Below are 21,525 nucleotides of genomic sequence, written 5' to 3' on the forward strand. Positions count from 1 at the left end.
TTATACTTCTTTTTTCATAGAAGGACATTCAATTGGTATCCAAGAAGTTTAATTCTACCTCTGAAGCAGTGGATGAATCCATTCCCTCTGCTACCAGCCTGGACTCCGCTTTCTGGCTTCCGTTTTTCTCCCTACTCCAATCTGCCCTTAATTTTAAATATAAAAAATTAAAATTGTAAAAATTGTAAAATTATTCATTAACTAATTATTTTATTTATAATTAAATATAATTAACAATTATAATTATGTACAATAACAAATATAATTAATCAAATAATTAAATGATTGCATGGTTAATAAATAAAATTTTAGAAATTATAAAAAAATTAAAAATAAAAAAATAATTGTTTAGTAAATGGTGAATGAATAACCATGAGATGAGTGTGGTGATATGTTTGTTAAATAAAATATTATTTAATCAACAAAAAAGTAAAACCAAAAATTGAATTGTCAAAAAAAATTAAAACAATGGCATTGATTATCTTTATGAAATAAATTGGACCTAATATTTGGGGATTCTTAACCTTTTCTTAAGTAACAGACCCTTATCTGACAATCTGATGAAACCTATAGACCAATAATATTTTCGACACATAAAATAAAATATGTAGGATTACAATGGAAACTGATTATATTAAAAAGTTATCTTATATATCTCTATCTATATCTCTCTGAAATTAAATAAGGTTATGATCTCCAGATTATCAAAATATTTTTTAAATGAGATCATAGACCCTAGTCTGAGACTGAGTGAAATTAATTTTTCTTCTTTTATCATTCTAATTATTGAATGCATTAGCTGTGTGCATCATGCAATGAAGTAAGAAATAGCATATTTAATGCAATTATATTCCATCTTTTACTCGTAGTTACTTCTAATAATCTGGCTCTAATTGAGAAAGGAAGAAGATAGTCATTGTAACCAACTAAGCAAATGCAAGTCTTCCGAAGACAGACAAGAAACAGTGATCTCAGACTCCCCTTTAAGTATGTCCTTGATTTTCAACACGAAGATGGTGCACTGCAAACAAATACTCATTTAGCTTCAGAGGCAACGAATGTCCTGCTTGTCTTTCACAAGAAGACATGAAGCACTATGTTCTCATTGGACTCATTCCCATTTTTGCAGGTGTAACTTTTACATCCAAGACTGAAAAAAAATAGTGTCATCTGGAGGGATATTCAAAGCCCTTCCTGGCTGTCCATTTGCTCAGCAATCTCTTTAACCTTTAGGCAGCAGGACATCCGGTGCTTGGGAAGCCAGGGATGAAGGCCAAAACCACTGGCCTAAAGAATAGGATGCACCAAAAATGTGTGAAAAGGACAGGTGCGTGAATCAATGAGCTGTTTCCGGGGCAGCGTGAGCTTTCGAGATCAGCATGACTATGGCCCATAAGCCAAGACTCTCTGACTTCAGCAGTACCATAGGTGTAATCCTCGCACTGTACATAAAGACAATGCTCCCAATGTATTGCACACAGATGGCCCTTGTGCACGGACATTCTCTCATTTCACCAGCAAATGCTCGTACAAGCATACATTGTGACAGATGCAAGAAAATCACAAATTGGTGTTTGTAACTTAATCCTTCCTATCGTTTACTGTATTAAGTCATTCATGCCAGAGGGATCTGTGGAACTATACTTTTTCTCCCTTTCTTAAACTCCAATACGGTATGCCAGCTGGCATGATTTAGGGCTATATTGCATCAATGATTTTGGACTAAAGGGATGATCATTTCTGAGTCATTGCCATTATAAAAAATTATCAGCAAACCTGTAGCTTGTCTTGTACATAAAATAAAATTGTACAAAAATTGTTTATGCTTGTTTCATCAAAATTTCCCCTCTTCTCGTGCCTAACACAGAATTCAGTTTAATTTTAAAAATAGCTATTAATCATGTACAATGTTCAAGGCACTCTATTAGGTGAAGAATACACAGAATAAAAATTAAATTTTCTCTGCCCTCAAGAAGCTTACATTCTTCTAAGTCTGGGGTTTTTAGACCTGGGAGTCTAAGAACTTAGTTTTCTAAGAGCACGTATTTTTATTATATTTGCAATACTACATATTTTCTTCTATGAATTTAAAAATGTTGTCCTGGGAAGAGGTCCATAGGCTTTGCCAGAATGTCAAAGGGATCTATGGCACCAAATACGATGGAATCCTTTGGATTAGGAAGACACAAAAGGTTTAATATCAAGTAAACACAAGGGGTATTAAAAAATCCAGTAATTTCAAGAGGAAGAAAGTGTTAATAATTGAAGAGTTTAAGAATAGCCTAATGTTGGAGATGGCACATAGGCTGTGTCTTGAAGATGCTAGGGATGCCGAGAGGCAGAGAGATGAGGAGGGAGTGCATGCAAGACAACTGAGATGACATGTACAAATATTCAGAGTAAGTGAGCAATAAATGTTGAGTGAATTGTTTATATGAATTCTGATGCCTTTGTAATGAGATTATTCCCTAAATTAATTTAATCGAATTACAACCCATACCAATGAGATGAGGGGATTTTGTCACATCATAACTTTAAGCTCTGAAGGTCATATAGTAGAGTCTGGACCCAGGAACCCTACATAGCCCTAGGAAGAAAAATCTCCCTTTCCTCACACTTGCTCCCTTGAAATACATGTGGGCTTAAGTCATGCTTTAGTGGGATAGGTCAACCTAAAAATTCCTTAATGATTTCTCAGGAATCCTTTTTCATATCTGAATGACTTTCAAATGTGTTGGACTTCCTTTGAAGATAACCTTCTCAAAATGGCACGTTGAGCTACAACAAAGAACATTCCAGAGTTAAGTCTAAAGAGGACACACACAGCATCTAGTCCTCGATAATAGTACATTGTCTTTCCATGGAGTTCCCCATGCCTTTAACATTTGGAAACTGCTTTTTATGAACAATCCACTAACTCTTCTAAGCTATTTCTGGAAAAATGGATGGTGATAACTAGTAAAAATAATAATTATGATTTTAAAAATACACAGAGAAATATCCTTTTATTTAGGAACATCTGTGTTCAAATCCTGCCTCTGATACACACCGGACAAATCACTTAATCTCTCACTAAGACTGTAAGTGGCAGAGGATATTCTGATAGGTATTGATAAAGGAAGTTTTCTCAATAGGAATGAATGAATCAAATAAATCATGGGTTTCGTGCCCCCAGTCCCCCAGGCAAGTTACCATGGCTCATATTTCTATAGTTCTTTTTGGTTTAATAATACTTAGAAATGTAATCTACTATCTCTCTGATGTGGATGCTTCTTCCAGTGGTGCTGATTGCAGCTCATCCATGCCTTCTTATCCCTTCTGACACTTATCCCCAGAGGGTAGAGTTAGGAACAGTCATGTGCAGCTTTCAATCCAACTCTTCATGACCTCATTTTGAGGTTTTCTCAGAATGGTTCATCATTTTCTTCTCTAGCTTATTTTATAGATGAGGAAAATGAGGCAAACAGAATTAAATGACTTGCCCAGCATCACATAACTAATAAGTGTTGGAGGATTTTAACTCAAGTCTTCCTGAATCCAGGCTCAGTGATGTCTACCTAGTGGTTCAGGAGCAAAAAGAGAAATTAAGGCTCATATGAGGATGTGGTGGTGAAGTCCAGAGATTTATGAGCAGAGGATGGAGATGGAGAGCGGACCCAAATCATTCCTCAAAATGGAGATTCTGAGAATAACTCGCCATTGAGAGAAAGAGACCATAGAGATGGAGGGATCTTCTAGGATGAGGAGGCAGCTTAGGCATGTTGGTAAGGCTTGGAGATTCAAAAGAAAAGCCTGGAGCAAAATTCAGATGTTTGGTGATACAATTGACTCTAATTCTGCTTAAACTTATACCAAAGCTGTCATCTTTCTTTCAAACTTCTCAGTCTTCACAAACACCAGGAAATGTGCCATTCAATGTTCAGATCACTTTGTGTGTATTATAACCACAACACAATAAGTGAGGAATGTCTAGGTCTCCAGAATGGGAGATGTAACTCCCTGGGATGCTATAGTATAATACCAAGGGCTGTTTGATCACCTAATTGGAGGGTAGGAAGATGGGTCACATCCCATCCTCCCCATGAGAGCAGCAAGGCAACTTGTGTCCAACATAACCACACCTACCTTTCTTCCATTATGTACTGATGCTCCTTTTGTTCTCTTTCCCACCTTGGTTCAATTTCTTAAATCCATTTCCCATCGCCATACTGAACATATGTAGCTTTGATCCCTTTGTGCAGTTATACTCTATTACCCAAGCATCCATAACAGTAAATTTGAATGGAAAAATCCACCCCCTTCCATGCACACCCACCTCCCACACTCCAGATTGCTCTATGGTCAAATTAGGTGCTCCCTTAGAGTGTAAACTCTATACTCTTGGCATGGATAGGTAAGAACTCCAAACTATCCTTTCCCCACTCTTGGGAGTGGTATAGGATATATAGTGATTTTTATCATGGATCTTATTCAATTATACAGCATTGTCTTCTCCCTCAAATGTACCACTTCCCCAAGCTTCTCTTTTTATGGCATCCTTCTAGACTCTGAGTTTTTTGGTAACTTCTCTCTTCTACACTTTGGCACTACATAAATCTAAAGAATTACTGAATCATGTCTATCTCTTCAACATCTCTCATATCTATCCCCTCCTCTCTACTCCCACTGCTACCATCCAACCTCAGGTCCTCATTATGTCTTACCTGGACTAATGCAATGATTTCCTAATTAGACCCCCTGCCTCAAATTTCTCTTCATTCCAATTCATCTTCCATGCAGCTAGCAACATAATTTTCATGCTCCTGGCACAAATGTCATTAGAGAAGAACTAGAACTCTGGATGGATGAAGGGGCTCAGATCCTCTATTGTGGTGAGCTAGCATGATCACATCAGGTTCATTGATTAGGCCAGAATCATAACTGATAAAGCGATAAAGGTCTCCATGACTCAATTAAAAACCGGGGACCTTCTGAACTGGATCAGGTAGCTCAATAAATATATTTTTAGGAGTTCATTGTTTAGCCCCTCCCTAGACTATTTCAAGAAATCTTTAATTGGCAGTAGTTATTAAGAAGGGGTCCATCAGACTCTTAGCCCTTCTCCAAATTGACAGTTGAAGTTTTGCATGTAGGCCAGAAAAAAAAAAAAACCCTTCTGCCTTTCATTTGTTAACCAAATTTTGTTAAAAAAGAAGACATTCCTTGGGATTCCCAAGGACAAAAAAAAAATGCAAAAAGTAGCAGCCTACATGTTATCTCTGTCCCAGATCCTAGACATAGGAATATATAATAATTCTCCCTAATATATAGGAATTAATACAGCATATGAAAAATTAGTTTGCATCAATAAACACCCCAGTAATAAACATGATTTTATTTGGGGGTATACCTATCTCCCCCTAAGTGCTCTGTTCTAGGCAAGTATTAATCTTTCCATAACACCTCTTTCAGGGGTTCACAACTTTCTAGCATACATAGGCCCTAAGGCTGGGATAATACCTATATTTTCTTGCAGTGACCAAATAGAACCTTTTAGAACCATCTTCTAGCCACTGGATTGGGAAGGGAAGAGGAAGAATATTTGGAGGAGTAGGGGAAGTATATGATTTGGGCAGGAAGAAAAATAAAAGGAAGGAGAAGAGGGAAGTAGGGCAATATATACTAGTAATAAGTTGTTCACATTTCATCCCTTTTCCTTTGCATCAATAATTGGTAATGAGAATATTAAAAAAAAAACTTCCTCATTCCATTAATATTTTAAAGCATTGGGTCATTGATAATAATAATCTTATGCTCTTATCATGTCTCCATTCATGGAAGATTTCCAATGCTCCCATTCTCTGTGAAAGGGCTCAATTTGTTTTATGATACAATCTGAAAACCTAGAAATATTCTAGAACTGCTGTAAATGAGAGATCAGGGCCACCATTGAAGCAGGGTGAACTTTTTTTTTAACCATGTGTGACCTGTTTTGCTCAATGCCTTCATTTGTTTTTTAAAGTAGAAAGAACATATTCAACCTTTCTTTCAAATTATCACTTGTCTGAAGTATTTTCATTCATTCATTGATCACATTTTTGAAATGGACTGCATGGATATTAGACTATGTATTTATACCTAATTTGCAGTTTCCACTTGTAATTTCATGGAAGGTAGCCCGAAGCTACACTTGACTAGGCAATTTCAATTTTTACATATACCAACTTGCATTCACTTGGAAAATCTACTCATGAACATTTTGAAAATAATCTCCAGTAGTGAGTTTTCCTACATAATCTCCGATTCATAAAACCCTTTTAAAGGAGTTCAAAGGATTCTAAGCCCTTCCTATTTATCCCCCAAAACATACTATCAAAAAGGACTTTTCATGTGATTTTTCTTTTTCAGAAAATTGTGTAAGTTCTATTCACTAAGGTCCAACTCAATGTCTCATCTTGGTATTCAAGTAACCTTGGATTCTCACAGACTCAGCCAATAGAAGGCAATTCCTGCAAGTCTCCACTAACCTGGATTCAGAAATGCTGTGAATGCCAGTTGTCTGAGAACCAGGCTAGATAAGTTTGGAGAGCCTCATTTCCAAAATGGTGAATCGGTTTCAGCCACAACTTTTGAAGACCATCAACTACGTTGTAGAGGTATAATTTGCTTCCACATAAGAAGCATCTACATCAGGCAAATCATAAGTCCTTCTAGTTTTAAATAAACTGGCCCATCATTTCACCAAATACTAAAATTTTATCAAGATTTTCTGTCCTATGACCACATCTATTGAAATTAAATCAATTAAATGAAAATGTATTCAATGCTTACTGTTTCAAGGTTCAAGAGACTGTGTTAGGTACATCATGGACCTAAAACAAAAATGAAATAGTTGCTTTGCTTATGGAACTTATATTCTATAAAGGGCATATCAAATGTAAAAACCAAGTAATAGAACATATTTTATTTTTTTAAAACTGTTGCTTTCTGTCCCAGTAAAAAAGCTCTAAGACAGAAAGGTAAGGATTAGACAAACAGGGTTAATGTCATAGAGGTCAAATTTGAACCCAGGTTCTCCCAACTCTAGGCTTGACACTCTGTCCACTCTGCTACCTACCTGCTGTAGAGTTGGAAATTCTTGAACCCCTAAAAACTACATTACCCAAAATTCCTTTCTGTATTACCCAGAATCCTTTTCCCTTTTCCTGCATCCTCACATTTACATGATTGTATTTAAGTTTGGTGTGACTCCTCCCTCACTCTGGTCTCTTGTGACCTCAGCTGAGTTAGGTGTAAGTTTTATTTTAGTTATTATTAATGAAACCTTTAAAATACAATACTGCCCTTAATATAACAAACTTTAAAGAGTTAGAGAGCATTAATAACTGGAAGAACAAGAATAGGAGCTAGGGATTACTTTTTTAAATAAAAATCTTTACTTTTCATCTTAGAATCAATACTTTATCCATTGAATAAAATCTGAAATTGAATAAAATCTAAAAAACATTCTAAAAATGTCACACTTTTATCCCAAAGGCCTTTGGAAAATAAAATAATCATCACATAATTTTCTGATGGTGCTACAAAATTAAACTAGAAAAGTGATGATAATTCACTGCTACAAAATGGCCAGTAGGTAACAGTGAAATTTACACTTAGCTCCAATGGTGAAAAATACCAAGGCAGAAGAGTGCTAAGAGATAGGCAATGGGGGGTTAAATGATCTATCCAGAGTCACATCACTAGACAATATCTGAGGCCAGATTTGAACCCAAGACCTCTTCTCTTTTGACCTGGCTCTCTACCCACTAATTCACCTAGTTGCTCCCTAAAAACTAGGGATTCTAAGAGGCAGAACTTAAGGAACACATTCCAGATATGAGGCACAGTCTATACAAAGGCATAGAAGTGGGAAATGGCATGTTGTACTTAAAAAATATATAGTAAACTGGAACCATGAATGCATGAAAGAGAAGAATATTAAATATTGAAGGCTATAAAAGCTGTACTAATGGACTCTGTATTTACAAAATGATTTTGAATAGGACATTTCCCAGCCCTTCAAAAAGGAGCAGGTAATGGTTAAGCCTTGTCTTTGTTGGTCTTCCACTGTGAGTATCTAATTAAATTCACAGCACATGGTACACTGTGACACTTAACTGTCCTACCATCACAGCTGCTGTCACCCAACTTTCTAGTTAAAAACTATTTATAATTCAGAGTCACGTATTGATTTTTCCCCCTGCTGAATGACATTCAAGTGGCTGAGAATTTGAATGGAGTTCAGGTAAGGTCACATCTTTAATCAGGGTTTGTAATTGATATCTGGGATCTGGATGTTCTCCCCCTTCTGGGGTGGCAGCTGATAGGATTGTGCACTGTCTCATTAGTGATGCCTGAGTGCCAGGTTAGAGGAGAAACATGGATGATCAGTTAGTCCCATCTCTGAATTTTCAGAGATTTCCTAGAGTCCAAAGAATCCCAAGAAAGGAAAAGCTTTCCTCAAAGCAAACGAACCTTTATGTGGAGACGTGATTAGAAAGTTGCACAATTAACACACCAAATTGTTTTGGCAGGTGGTTGCTCCTCTGACTTACCATATGCCCAGAGCAGAGTGACATTCAAATGGCTCTAATTCAGGCATGAAAGTGCATATAAAAGTCATCATTCCAGGGAAGCTGCACCAGTGGTTCCTCACATCAACTCTCTAAGCGGTTCCCAATTGAGACAAGCATAATATGATAGAAAAAATTGAATCTATTACACAAATAAATTCTGAGGTCAAAGGATCAGAGATTTGGAGCTGCTAGAAAGGCATCCAACCCCCTTGTTTGACAGATGAAGAAACTGAGGCCAGGAGGGGTGAAGTGACTAAAGTAACACAAGGTCTAAACAACAGAGATAAGGTCCAAAGATAATCATGCATTTTTACTAAAATATCCTTAGCAAATCTACTCTGCAACAACTTTGAAAAGCAGCACCTCCTAAAGAGCTTGATTTGTTGACTTTATACTCAATCTTATTTGATTGAAATAGAACTTTTCAGAAATGTGCAATTCAATGGGTCCATGGATCTGGGGATATTCCCTTCAGTGGAGGAGACTGAAGTGTATGCTTTCTCACCTGTATGACTTGCCCATGTCTTTCACAGTACATACACCCCACTTTCTAAGGGTCTTCCTCTAGTTGAGGGATTCTTTTTTATTCTTTTTTTTTTAATAAATCCTTGCCTTCTGTCTTGGAATCAATACTGGTATTGGTTCCAAGGCAGAAGAGTGGTAAGGGCTAGGCAATGGGGGTCAAGTGACTTGCACAGGGTCACACAGCTGTGAAGTGTCTGAGGGTAGATTTGAACCCAGGACCTCCCATCTCTAGGCTGGGCTCTTAATCCACTGAGCTACCCAGCTGCCCCCTAGTTGAGAGATTCTTAATATTTTTGTGTGTCTTTAGTAGTAAAGCCCATGGACTCCTTCCCAGATAATGCTTTTAAATGCAAAAAATACAAAAGATAACCATTAAATTAAAGTTAGGCAAATTTTTTTTTAATTCACAGACTCTAGGTTAAAACCCTTCTCTAGATAAATTAATCAATCTGCAAACATTTTTAAGCACTTTTTTATGTGCCAGATACTGGGCCAAGTGTTTATAAACAAAGAAAGGTAAAAATAGTTCCTTTCCTGACTCTAACAGGAGATAGGAATCTCTTGATGTTCATTCTTTATTTTGAAGAGGACCAATGCCCTCATGGGTAATGTCTTGACTTGCCCATGAATTGGATTTAAGCAAAGTAGAGACACACAAAGTCATCAACCTCCCTCCCTCTTCTAGTCATCCAAGTCCTGTGGCAAGAAAAGAGTTAGGATGACTGGTGATGGCCAGGGATGCAGTGGATGTCCTTGGCATCTTTGATTCCATCGTGCCTGCTTCAGTCATCTTCATGGCTATTGGAACCAGTTGTTCTCATCCATCCATTCCACCAAGGAAGTCCTCATATTCCTCATACACATCCCCTATCTCATTGAATTGAAATCTCATTTTGAAGTTTGAAGACTATCAGTTACTCTTAGCCAATGGTTTAGGCCATCTGACTAGATGGTTACACATGCTAAAGCTTCTTAGAGTCACATTGACCCAGAAATAAAATGGAAATAATAAAATATAAATAAATAAGATAAAAAATTAAATGGTAAAAAGGGGTCATATGAGCATCCAAAGGATTTCTATTTGCTTGTACTTGCCACTACCTCCATTTAATAAAAGCTAACAGTAAAAATTAGCATTTAGATAGTACTTCAAGATCTTCAAAGCATTATTTCATTTTATTCTCAACAACCCTGTAAAGTGGGCACTGTTATTTACCCTTTTGTTACGAATAAGGAAATTAAGGTAAAGGATAAGGTGACCTGCCCAGGGTCACTCAGCTAGTAAATTTCTGATGTCAGTTTTGAACTCCATTCTTCCAGTCTCTTGGACCTAGGAACAATATCTCAGCAACCAATTTTGAACTTCCCATTATTATTTTAACAAAATCAGGTTTCATAACCCTTAAGAAGTATGACAAAAATGTGTTATTCCATTTTCCTTATCCATCACCCTAAATTCCTCCTCTCACATTCTCTGTCAAAGCTCCCAGTATCTTTTAAAGACAGCAGAGACATGTATCCCTCAACCCTCAGCCCTGACATGCACAGAAAGCTTTAATAACATTTTTACATAGGAATTTTTTTCCCTATCAAATGTGTCATTGCAGATTCATTGGACTTTGCCAATTCTTGTCTTATTCATACTCTTGGAAAATAATTATTCCTTCCCCTCTAAACACTGAACCCTAGTCCTTTGTTTCCATAGATACTGCAGGAGCAAGATTCATTCTTTGGCAATATTATCCGCTTGCCTTGAGTACTGAGACTTTCTTTGTCATTTTGAAGCTAAGATAATATTTGCTTATCACTCTCACTACATCACAGACTTCGAGTCTCTTAATTGGTTTCTTGTGATATTTTTTATGAATCTTGAGATTTCATGAGCATGGAGGGATTCTTTTTTAACAAGACTTCCTCTGTAACTTAGTCTTAGAGTTACCTGTGGCAATAAAAGGTTAAATCACTTGCTCAAGGTTATGCAACCAATATATACCAGAAATTGAACTTGAACTGGGATCTTTCTGACTCGGAGGCTTGTTCTCTCTATTATGATCTATGACTGCATCAGAAGTGAGTCCTATTTTCAAGGCTCTTCCCACCAATCCATCTTTGCTTCAGTTTATGCAGCTCATCTTGACTTCTACAGGAATATTTGGAGAATAATGGGGAAAGTCAGGCACTAGAAAGTGAGACATTCCTTGACCTAAGGACCTTATATTCCAGTAGGAATAGATAACACAAATAGGTAAATGGTGGCCAGGAAAGGGACTTTTGGTCTGAGCAGTCATAGGGATTGTGAGAAATGTAGAGAAGTTGATTATCAAGCTCTTTCCAATAACAATGGTAGTATTGATTTGGCTATTATTTCAAATCAAAGGGTTAAAAGCTTGGAATTGGCAAGGAGGTGGGGAAAGGCATTTCTATTCACTCTGATCAATCTAGAGCTCAGTGTGGGGTGAGGGCTCCCCAGGGTGTCATCTTTTGATTTCTATCAAAGGCACTCCTTTGGAGTGGCTCCATTATTATACCCCCAGGAATCCTCATCCTCAGGAAAGTCATCATCAGGTGAGATTGCATTAGCCTTGTTATTCAATATCTAATATATCTTCAGTAGCCTCTGTCTCTGATTGGAGATCTAGAGAACAAAGCAAAGGACATCACCCAAAGCCTCCATTTAAAGAGGGCCTTCAGGGTGGCCATCTCTTCACTTCCCTCCAGATTCGCTCCTTTGGAATGGATTCCACCAGTAATCTTCTCTTCTTGAACCCCTACATCCCAGCTTTTCAGTTTCTTCTCTGCAGCATTGTCTCCCCTCATTTGATTGTAAACTTCTTGAGGAGAGGAACTATCTATCTTTTTCACATTTGTTTCCTGAAACTTTAGCACAATGCTTAGCATTGCTTAATGAATGTTGACTGACTGACTGAAGTCCAAGGCTAAGAGGATTGGCTCCCAAGCACAAAGAGGGGGAAATTTAAAGAGGGGAGGAGGGAGGATCTGTAGGAGATGAACCTAGACTCTGAAGGTCAAGTCCGGAGGCTGGCTATTCTAGGGGGAGGAGAAAAAACAAAACAGATGGCAAAACAACCAGAGAGGCTCTGGTTTCCTAGAAGATTGTTACTTGATAGAATGTAAAGTATGGTCTAGGATTGACTAGATAGAGGAAATTAGATCAATGTGTATTAATCCATTTCATCAGCCTGGACAGCTCAGCCTTAGGGTGTGGAGAGTTACAGAGATGAGCGGATTAACTCTCCAATCCCCCCCAACTGGGGGCACAAAATCCCTGATGACTGATAGCAAAGTGGATGGTAAAATGCTGGGTAAGAGCTAGTTTCTTGGTGGTTTATTGTTTGATGGAATATGAATAATGACTTGGAGCTGGCTACCTGTCAAGTGATTTTGTACTCACTTTCTCCCTAATTTGGATTGTTTAGATTAAGGGTATAGACTTTCCAGCAATGGACCTGGAGTAGAGAAGACCTCATTTCAAATCCACTCTCAGACACTAATTAGCTCCGTAACCCTAAATGGCAAGTCACTTAATCCTATTTGCCTCAGTTCTCTCACCTGTAAAATGAGCTGGAAAATGAAATGGCAAACCACTCCAGTAGTTTTGCCAAGGAACCCCCGAATGAGTCTTAACAAAAGAGACTTAATTGGGGAAAGAAAATAAATTTTCAAAAATGAGTGGATTCGCTTCCCCTGGGACCTGGGTGGAAGATGGAGTCTCTTCAAGTGGCTGGAGGCTAGCTGCTCCAGGTGGAGAGAAGTGAGGAAATAAAAGGATAAATGACCCCAGTTTCTTGAAATAAAAGCCCACAGGTGAGCTTTTGATCTTGGAAAAATTGTAACAATTTAAAACTGTCCTATTGGAAATCAGTCATCGTCTAACTCCTCGGGGCTCTAGAAAACACCTAAATTGCAGAAAAGATGTGTTTACCTCTATTAGTAGAGGAAGCTTGCTCACCTGGGAGTTCCCTATAGCATCTATGTCAACTCAGGTGCAGTCCCTCTCTAGTGCTTGACACAGTCCTCTGAATGTAATAATCACTAATACACATTTGTTGGATTGAATGTTAATTATCCAAGTCTGACAATCTAAAAGATAAAATTCCAAGTATCGAGCATTAGGCTTTACCAAGAAGTCTAAGCTTTGTGATTGGAATCATGAAAGGAATAGCTAACGTGTGGCAGGGGCCAGTCCTCCGGGTACCAAAAGCCTGAGATCAATAGCATGCAATCATAACTCCTGTTTGTAGCACAGTGGGAATGTTCCATGCTAATTCTGAGAAAATAGTGTAGGAGTTTGGGCACTCTGGACCAGCTGTGATTGATTTGAGAGGTTGGCAAATTGGGTCCTAAACACCACTCTCAACAGAAACACTGGTTTGTTTTAATTTTAAAGACTTAAACGCACCTTCAGTGCTGTGATTGTCCAGGCTGTAGTGATCCATTGCCTGCTTGTCTGAGTGAGCCCACCACCAGCTGGCATCCTTTAGTGTCCAGAGCTATAAGACATTGCTGTCTCACTGGGCTAATAAAATGTTTAGTTAACAAAACCCCAGAGGGTGACAGCTATACAACACCAGCAAAAAGAATCCGATTGGAGGTAAACAACCATCTTTTATTTTTCTGAGACAGTGCCACATGATTTAAATCTATCTTATTGCAAAAACCACAAGGAGTTGAGAAAAGGAAATCTGTGGGCTCTGGAGAAAGAGCCAAAAAGAAGTGCAACCAGGCTTTAATGGGAAAAGCTTTATGGGAAAAGATGGGAAGAGGGATACTCATCACTTAGCCCAGGCAAAACTAGCCAATATGAGTGTCTCTGTATCCCCTGAGTTTCCAAAATAATAGCATAGCTACAGAAGACAGCTTGAATTGAATCTTAAACAAATTAAAATCCAACCTTACTAGTCTTACCAGTTTAGAAAGTAATTTGAAACTATGGTCCTAAATTTGACCCAGTGCCACTAGAAGGCTGTGATCATTGTGATTTTTAAAATATAGTTATTAGGACTTCAATATGAAGTCACTTGGGTTAAGTGAACCTAATGGCCATAAGCAGACTAGAGCAGCTGTGTTGACATCCATTTTTGAGATCACTGATTTTGGACCCTTATGGATTATGATTTGAACCCTCACCACGTTTCTAGTCTTGATTAGAAAACTCTCCCACCTAAGTACAACATCAATAAGTGACCTGGGGAATTTCCTCACCATATCTAAGTCCGATTAGGAACATCCACTCCCCAAACCTGGTATTGATCGATACCTATTCTCAACCAAATCCATTTGTAAGGTCTAAAACTTCCCCACTCAGACCCCACTAAAGCCTATAATCCCACTAAGATCTTTTGCCACTGTACAACCTCTCCCTCATGTGAGTGACCCTGGTCCTGTCCTGGATGGCCAAATCTCTGTTTCTCTGTGTTACCATGCAGTACATCTATGCAGGTTTCGTTTTGCCTGCTTCCTATACCTCATAGTAATAAAGCTCATGTTTGCACAGGTTTCCCAAGTACCAATTTTCTTCTATTAATCCTCGAGGCCAGGTGCTTGCTCCAACCTGAGCCCATGAGGCCAAATATAGCATAGATTTATGCTCTGAAGAGATCCAAGAAAGAAGAAAAGGACCCACATGCACAAATATTTTTATAACAGCTCTTTTCATGTTGGCAAAGCACTGTAAACTAAGAGAGTACATCAACAGAGAAATAGTTGAATAAATTATAGCATGTAAATGTAATAGAATACTAGCGCACTATATGAAATGACAAAAGGGAGAAACCTAGGAAGACTTAGAAACTGAATGGTTCAATCTTTAAAAATAGATATGTAATGGGGAACTGGCCAAGAAGTCCAGTCCTTAGGAATCTATGGAGTGAAACTGATGAAATTATCCATGTGGAAGAGGTTGGGGGAGTCAATTTCCAGGAGAGCCATGATGATATGTAACAGAAGGGTCTTGGCCAGACTTTGGAACACATGTAGACATTCTGTAATGAGTTCCAGTTGGCTAATCAAATGTTGAAGAGCAAGCACTCTCTTTGGCTGACTGAAGTTGTAGAATCAGATCTGATAAGAGCAGAAAGGAGATGAAGAGGAGAGAAGGACCTCCAAAGGACATTAATCTGATTCAGTTAGTTTTTTTTTTAACTTTGTCTCATCATCTGATTTCTTTCTGCCATACAGATGGCTATTGAGAGAGAATGCTATTAGGGGATAGGGCCTCTTTTGCTCAGTGTTTGTTCTTTCATGTTAGATGAAGAAGATTAAATTGGGGGCTATGACCCTGTGAGTTTCAAAATGTCAGGAGAGTAAGCCATCCAGAATTTCAATGCTCTAGGACTCTTGGAGTTGAATTCATTCCTTAAAAAAATTTTTTTTTTTAGCCAGCCCAACATTGATCATCTAATTCCTAGAGTTCCTTTAATTCTCAGACTTCCATTTGCCTAAGGTTTTTTCTTCAGTCATTTTAGCCATGTCTGATTTTTTGTGCCTCCATCTGGGGTCTTCTTGGCTAAGATACTGGAATGGTTTTCCATTTCTTTCTCTACTTCATTTATAACTGAGGAAACTGAGGTAGGCTAAGTGACTGGCCCACAGTTTCACAGATGGTAAGTAGCTAAGACCAGCTTTGAACTTAAGAAGTTGAATCTTCCTGATTCCAGGCCCAGCACTCTACTGTGTCACCTACTTGTCCTTGTCTAAGATTCTTCAACTCTAACATGGGGATCATAATAGCACTCATGGACAGTTAGGTGACGAAGTAGATAAAATGCCAGCCCTGACACTGTCAGTAAGTGGTACTAAGACAGCTAATAAGTGGCTGAATCTAGATTTGAACTCATATCTCTTGACTTCAAGCCTTGCTCTCTATCCATTGTACCATACATCTTCCCAAAAGTCATATTTGACAGGCAATGAGGACTGGAAGTCCTCTGAGGCTCAGAGATATTTTCATTTTATTAGAGTCTGATGAGGAAAGTACCCATCATTCTATTTTCTTCTAGCTTTTCAGGTAGTCCAACTAATTCTCTAAAAGGCAATTTTTAGAAGGTGAATTTTAGTTTCTGGGACTGTTCTGTAAATGCAGAAGTGGAACAGTCTCTCCACAATTAGATATAGACTAATCTTGTATTATATGCTTATTTGCACCCCATAAACACCCACATTTCTTAGCAAAACTATCTTCTCATTTATGGTCTTGAAGATGAGCTTGGATATCACTGTCATTTGATTCCATCAATACTTTCCTGCATCAGCATGACAGCTAAGCAGTCAGCTTCCTTCAGTCAAGAAATGTACTAGCAACTATCAATTCGTAAAGTCTTTACATATTCAGAAATTCTAAAACTCAAGTCAATAGGGAGGAATTGTTCTCATTTGAATCAGCAGGTATTGTACTAAAGTCTGTGGTATCATTTTCAGTAGCACTGGTACCAGGAATGCTATATGTTGGTACCACTGATATTTTGATTTTGATCTGTATTTCTAACATATTGAATGGTCTGCAGCTGAAATGCTCAGGCTGTGAGGTTTTTTTTTTAGATTAGTAAGCTATAGTTGTAGATTTCTTGATGCCAATCAGAGCTATCTTCAGAATTTTGTTAATGTAGGGCTGTTTATTGGAAATAAGAAGGAAATTAAGTGGGAGCAAGAAGGGAATACCAGAAAGAGAGAGGGAAAGAGATGCATTTTGCCAAGGTGCTGTCTCTGGTTGGGGGCTTGGGTCTAAAAGGACAGGGAGAATCACAGATCTTTTTGAATATAATTTTCCAGAGCACAGGAGGGGCATTTATATTGGAAAGTCTAGGCAGACAATCAATTAGTAATAGGATGATAAGAGTGATCCAACATTTCTGTTCACCACCCCAAAATGTGAGATGGTGCTATCCTTAGAATAAGAAGAAGAGAGGGTCAAGGGGTAAAGGTGAAAGGGAATTAAGAAAAAAGCTCATATAAGCAGTTGCTGTCTAGGGAGAGATGAACTAGGTTGGTGTGGGAGAACATCTTGCTAGAAGCTTTATGTTAGTGCTTATTATTCTGATGAATAGCTTCCTCCCTGTCTGCAAAGTTGCTTCAGCAGGAGCTGAGAAATGTTTCATTTTAACTTTTTATATCTTTAAATGTATTCTTTTAACTTGTAATTAATAAAGGTGTTTTCAATTTTATTTTATTGTCCATTTCTTATTACAGTCTAAACTTTGATCCTGCTACACTCACCTAATTTAGACTTTGCCCATAATATAGGGTGAAGGGAACAAATAGGACTCACCACCCCACCCCATCATTGCTGAATATGCAACATCAAGAGAATTCTAGGGGGCACTACTAGCATTTCAGTTGGTCCCTCTTTGTTAGATTTATATGAAATGATGAACAAGAATTGCACAGGATAGTCCTATGTAGATGAATTGCAGTCTGCATCATTGGTGAGAATATTCACATCAATGAGATTATAGAACCATAGAAGTCCCAAAGTATCATAATATTTGGATATTTATATGTGTTTATCTCTGGAAAGAAGAGTGCTGCTCCAAAGAAATCTAAAATCTCATGAAAATGTATTTTTTCTCTGTCAAACATAATTTTCTGTTGAATGAAACATGTTCCTTCCCTTTGATATCTTTGCCCATCCCTAATGCCCTTCTCCCCTCCTATTATTCAGTGTTATGGAAACTTGGAGGTAGAATGAGGGAGAGGTTGGAGGTAGAGAATGACTTTTGGGGGAAGACAGAAGAAGAACCCTGGTTCTTTAGTAAGTCAAGTACTATGAAGTACTTACTTTGTGAATCACTGTGCTCCATTATTAAGCACCTACTATGTGCTAGGTATTGAAAGAAATATTGCAAAGCTTTTGAGTCCACCAGGTGGCCAACTGTTGTCCCTGCCTATTGTCCATCAGGCAAGAAGCAGATCAAATAGAAAAGTAGGAGAAACATTCATAACACCCATGCTATTGTCAGGAAATGAAATGGGTCATTTTTCTTAGTCACTGAATTCCTTTCAAGTGCTCCAGTGTGATTACTAGAATGAAGGATGAAGATTAATATCTTGACTAGTCCTGGAAATGAAGATCCATAGTTCAGAGGCACTGGCTCTTTGGGGAGACTGCCACAGAAATTATGATTTCCAGAAGAAGTTACAAACACCAATGTTGGTGAAATTACCAAGAAATCATATAACAACCCATCTACCACAACACCAAATTACACACCAGACCCTTTTTGAAATATACTCTCTTGACCTTACACCTTCTTTAAATGAATTGAAGAATCCATGCAGGCACAGGAGTAATGATACTTCTCTTTCCAAAGACTGATTCTTAATAGACAAAGGAGATGATGAGTTGGGAAATCCCCAGTGTGGGATCTCTCTCCACCAATACAGATTAAAGCTAGCAATTTATGACTTAGGAAATAAGTAATAGGGAGCTTTCTGAGGCTCAATGACATTAACCAAGGGCAGATATCTAATAAATGCCAGAAAGAAGATTTGAACTCAGGTCTTCTGGACTCTAAGCCCAGATGTCTATTTATTGTTCCATGCTAACTCTCTAGCAAACTCTTACTCCAATATCTAGTGTATTCTGAGCATCATATTTTAAGAGTTACATTTAACAAACTGAAGCTCACACAGAGAATCTTGTCCAAGATAGTAAAAGACCTATGATTCATTATCACATGCACATGGGGATGTTAGAAGAGAGTATTTATAGGGCACATGATTATAATCTTCAAAGATCTTCTGGAAGAGGGATTAGGAATTGTGTGCAGCCCCAGAGAGAAGAATTAGAATCATTAGATAAAAGTCATAAGGGAGCAGGCTTCATCTCTATATAAAACTTTTTAACATTAAAACTTTCCAAAAATGTAATAGGCTACTGAAAAAGGAGTAAGCTTCTTGTTATTTTGAGGTGCTGAAGCAGAACTATCAGTAATGATATAAAGGGGATAAAGTTGGACAAAAAAAAATGGACAAGTTCTTTGAAGTTCTTTCTCTGGGAATTTATTCGTGACTTCATTTTTTTCTGAATTAGGGTTATTTCTTGTTCTGTTAAACATAGAAATTTCTATTTTGGTAAATATTCATGCATTTCATCTTTGTTCAATTTTCTTGGAAAATAATTAGGTAAAACAGTTTTTGACAGTTTCCTATTATTATTATTATTATTATTATTATTTATTATTGAATCCTCCTTTTTCTTTTTTTGAATCCCTTTCTAATTCTAAGATTCCATGACCAATTTATTCTAATACTAATCCTCTGTTCCAGTCAGATTGGCCACTTGTGATCTTACAAACCTATAATATATATTCCCACTTATGTATCTTTTTATTCATTCATGCCATATGAACAGAGACCTGCTCATCATAATGAATACACATAATTGCCTGAATTTTAGAATTCCATATTCCATGTTCTCTATTTCCACCTTTGCTTAAGTATGGAGAACGTTGACTTGTGCCACTGAGTTTTTGACTTGTGACTATTTGTAGTCCCATAGAATATAAACTGTTATTCACTTGGGTCATCCATTGACTGTCACTCTTGCTACATGGTGTACCTTTTCACAGAAGAGGTAATGTGGTACAAAAAAAAAGTAACAAAGAACTTAATGGCAGGAATCAAAGATATTTTGCAACCTGTAGTAGCTGACTCAAATTTTTTCCTCTAAAAACTGTTAGCTGCCTGACAGGAGAACAAATTATTTATCCTCTTTGAGATTCAATCTCCTTATCTGTAAAAGAGTCATTGTACTTTTAAAACCTACCTCACTGGGTTGTTGTCAGTTCAAATGACAGGAGGCATATAAATGCCAGATATTATTATGATAATTTGTCTCTAATTCATATCTCCTCAGTCTGCAGTTCTTAATTCAACAGATTTATAGAATTACTGAATCTCAAAATCAAAAGGAACTTATGTGATCATCTAGTTGAACCCATACTTGAACAAAAATCCTTTAGCTTAAAGATTTCCACTGAGCAAGCACCCATTGCCTCCCAAGGCAGCCCACTATACTTCAGTAGCTCTAACTGCTAATATTTAATTGTTTCTTTATGCCAAAACTAAATTTACTCCTTTGCAATTTCTGCCTACTGTTGCTCTCCTGGGTCATGAAGAAAAACAAAATCTAATATCTATTCTATGTGGCAACTCTATAAATAGTTGAAAATACCTTCGTCTTCTTTTCTCCAACTTAATTCTACATGGTACACTGGAAAGAGTACTGCCTCTGGAGCCCAAAACCTCAGTTCAAAACTCTTCACTGACAGTTTTTAACCTATGTAATCCTGAGCTTCAGTCTCCACATCTGTAAATTGAGGGAGTTGGATTCTATGGTATTTGAGGTCCCTTTTAAATCAGGTCCTTCACCATCTTTGACAACTTCCTCAATACTCTTCAGTTTATTCCATGTCCTTTCTGAAGTTTAGCTGATAAAATGGGACAACTGGATGTCCTTAGACTGGAGCATTATGAGTGTCCCATTGTAATACAAAATTAGCTTTCCAGGCTGTCCTATCATATTTTATTGTCTGTATTTACCACAATCCCCCAACCCCATCTTTTTCAGATACTGCTATATTATTCCATTCCTCTTTCTTGTACTTGTGAAGTCAATATTGTTGTAACCAAATGATATACTTTATATTTATCTCTATTAAGTTTCATCTTTTAGACTGTGGTCAACAGTATTGCCAAGATCTTTTCAGGTCCTGATTATATTATCCAAAATGTCAAGTCATTATTTTGAGTCCTTGTTAAGCATTGTTAAGCATTCCATCTATGTCTTTATTCAAGTCATTAATAAATGACACAAGGCCAAGCACAGATGCCTGGAGCATTTCACTAGCAATCTCTTTCCAAGTTGATGTCAAACTATTCAGTTATTTCACTACTATTTGGGGCCATCCACCCATCCATCTATCCATCCATCCATCCATCCATCCATCCATCTATCCATCTAACCAATTTCTAACCCACTTAAACACATGATTGTCTAGGCTCCATCTTTCTATGTGTTCCACAGGAAGAACTTGAAGAATTTGTCAAATTGCTGCTAAAACTTGTTATTTTGGGAGTGTTCCTCTGTCCAAAAAATAAAAGAAAATAATCATAGATTAGATCCAATACCCTTAATCCAATCTTCTTCAGTTTTTTGCAAAATGAAACCAAGAGAAGTTGAATTACTTACCCAGGGTCACAGTGTGATAGAGGCTGGCACTAAAGAAAAAGTGCCAAGCTGAAGAATGTGTGAAATTGATCACCTCGATGGGGGAGGGGCCCCAAGAGATGGGAATCTTGAGGAGGAGAAGACTCTGGCTGGGAGAGCAGTTGGTAGCTCTCAGTCTTGAGAAGCCAAAGAGAGAAGTAGGGAAAAGAATTTCTC

Source organism: Monodelphis domestica, chromosome 5 (genome assembly GCF_027887165.1).
Source record: "Monodelphis domestica isolate mMonDom1 chromosome 5, mMonDom1.pri, whole genome shotgun sequence".
Lineage (NCBI taxonomy): Eukaryota > Metazoa > Chordata > Mammalia > Didelphimorphia > Didelphidae > Monodelphis > Monodelphis domestica.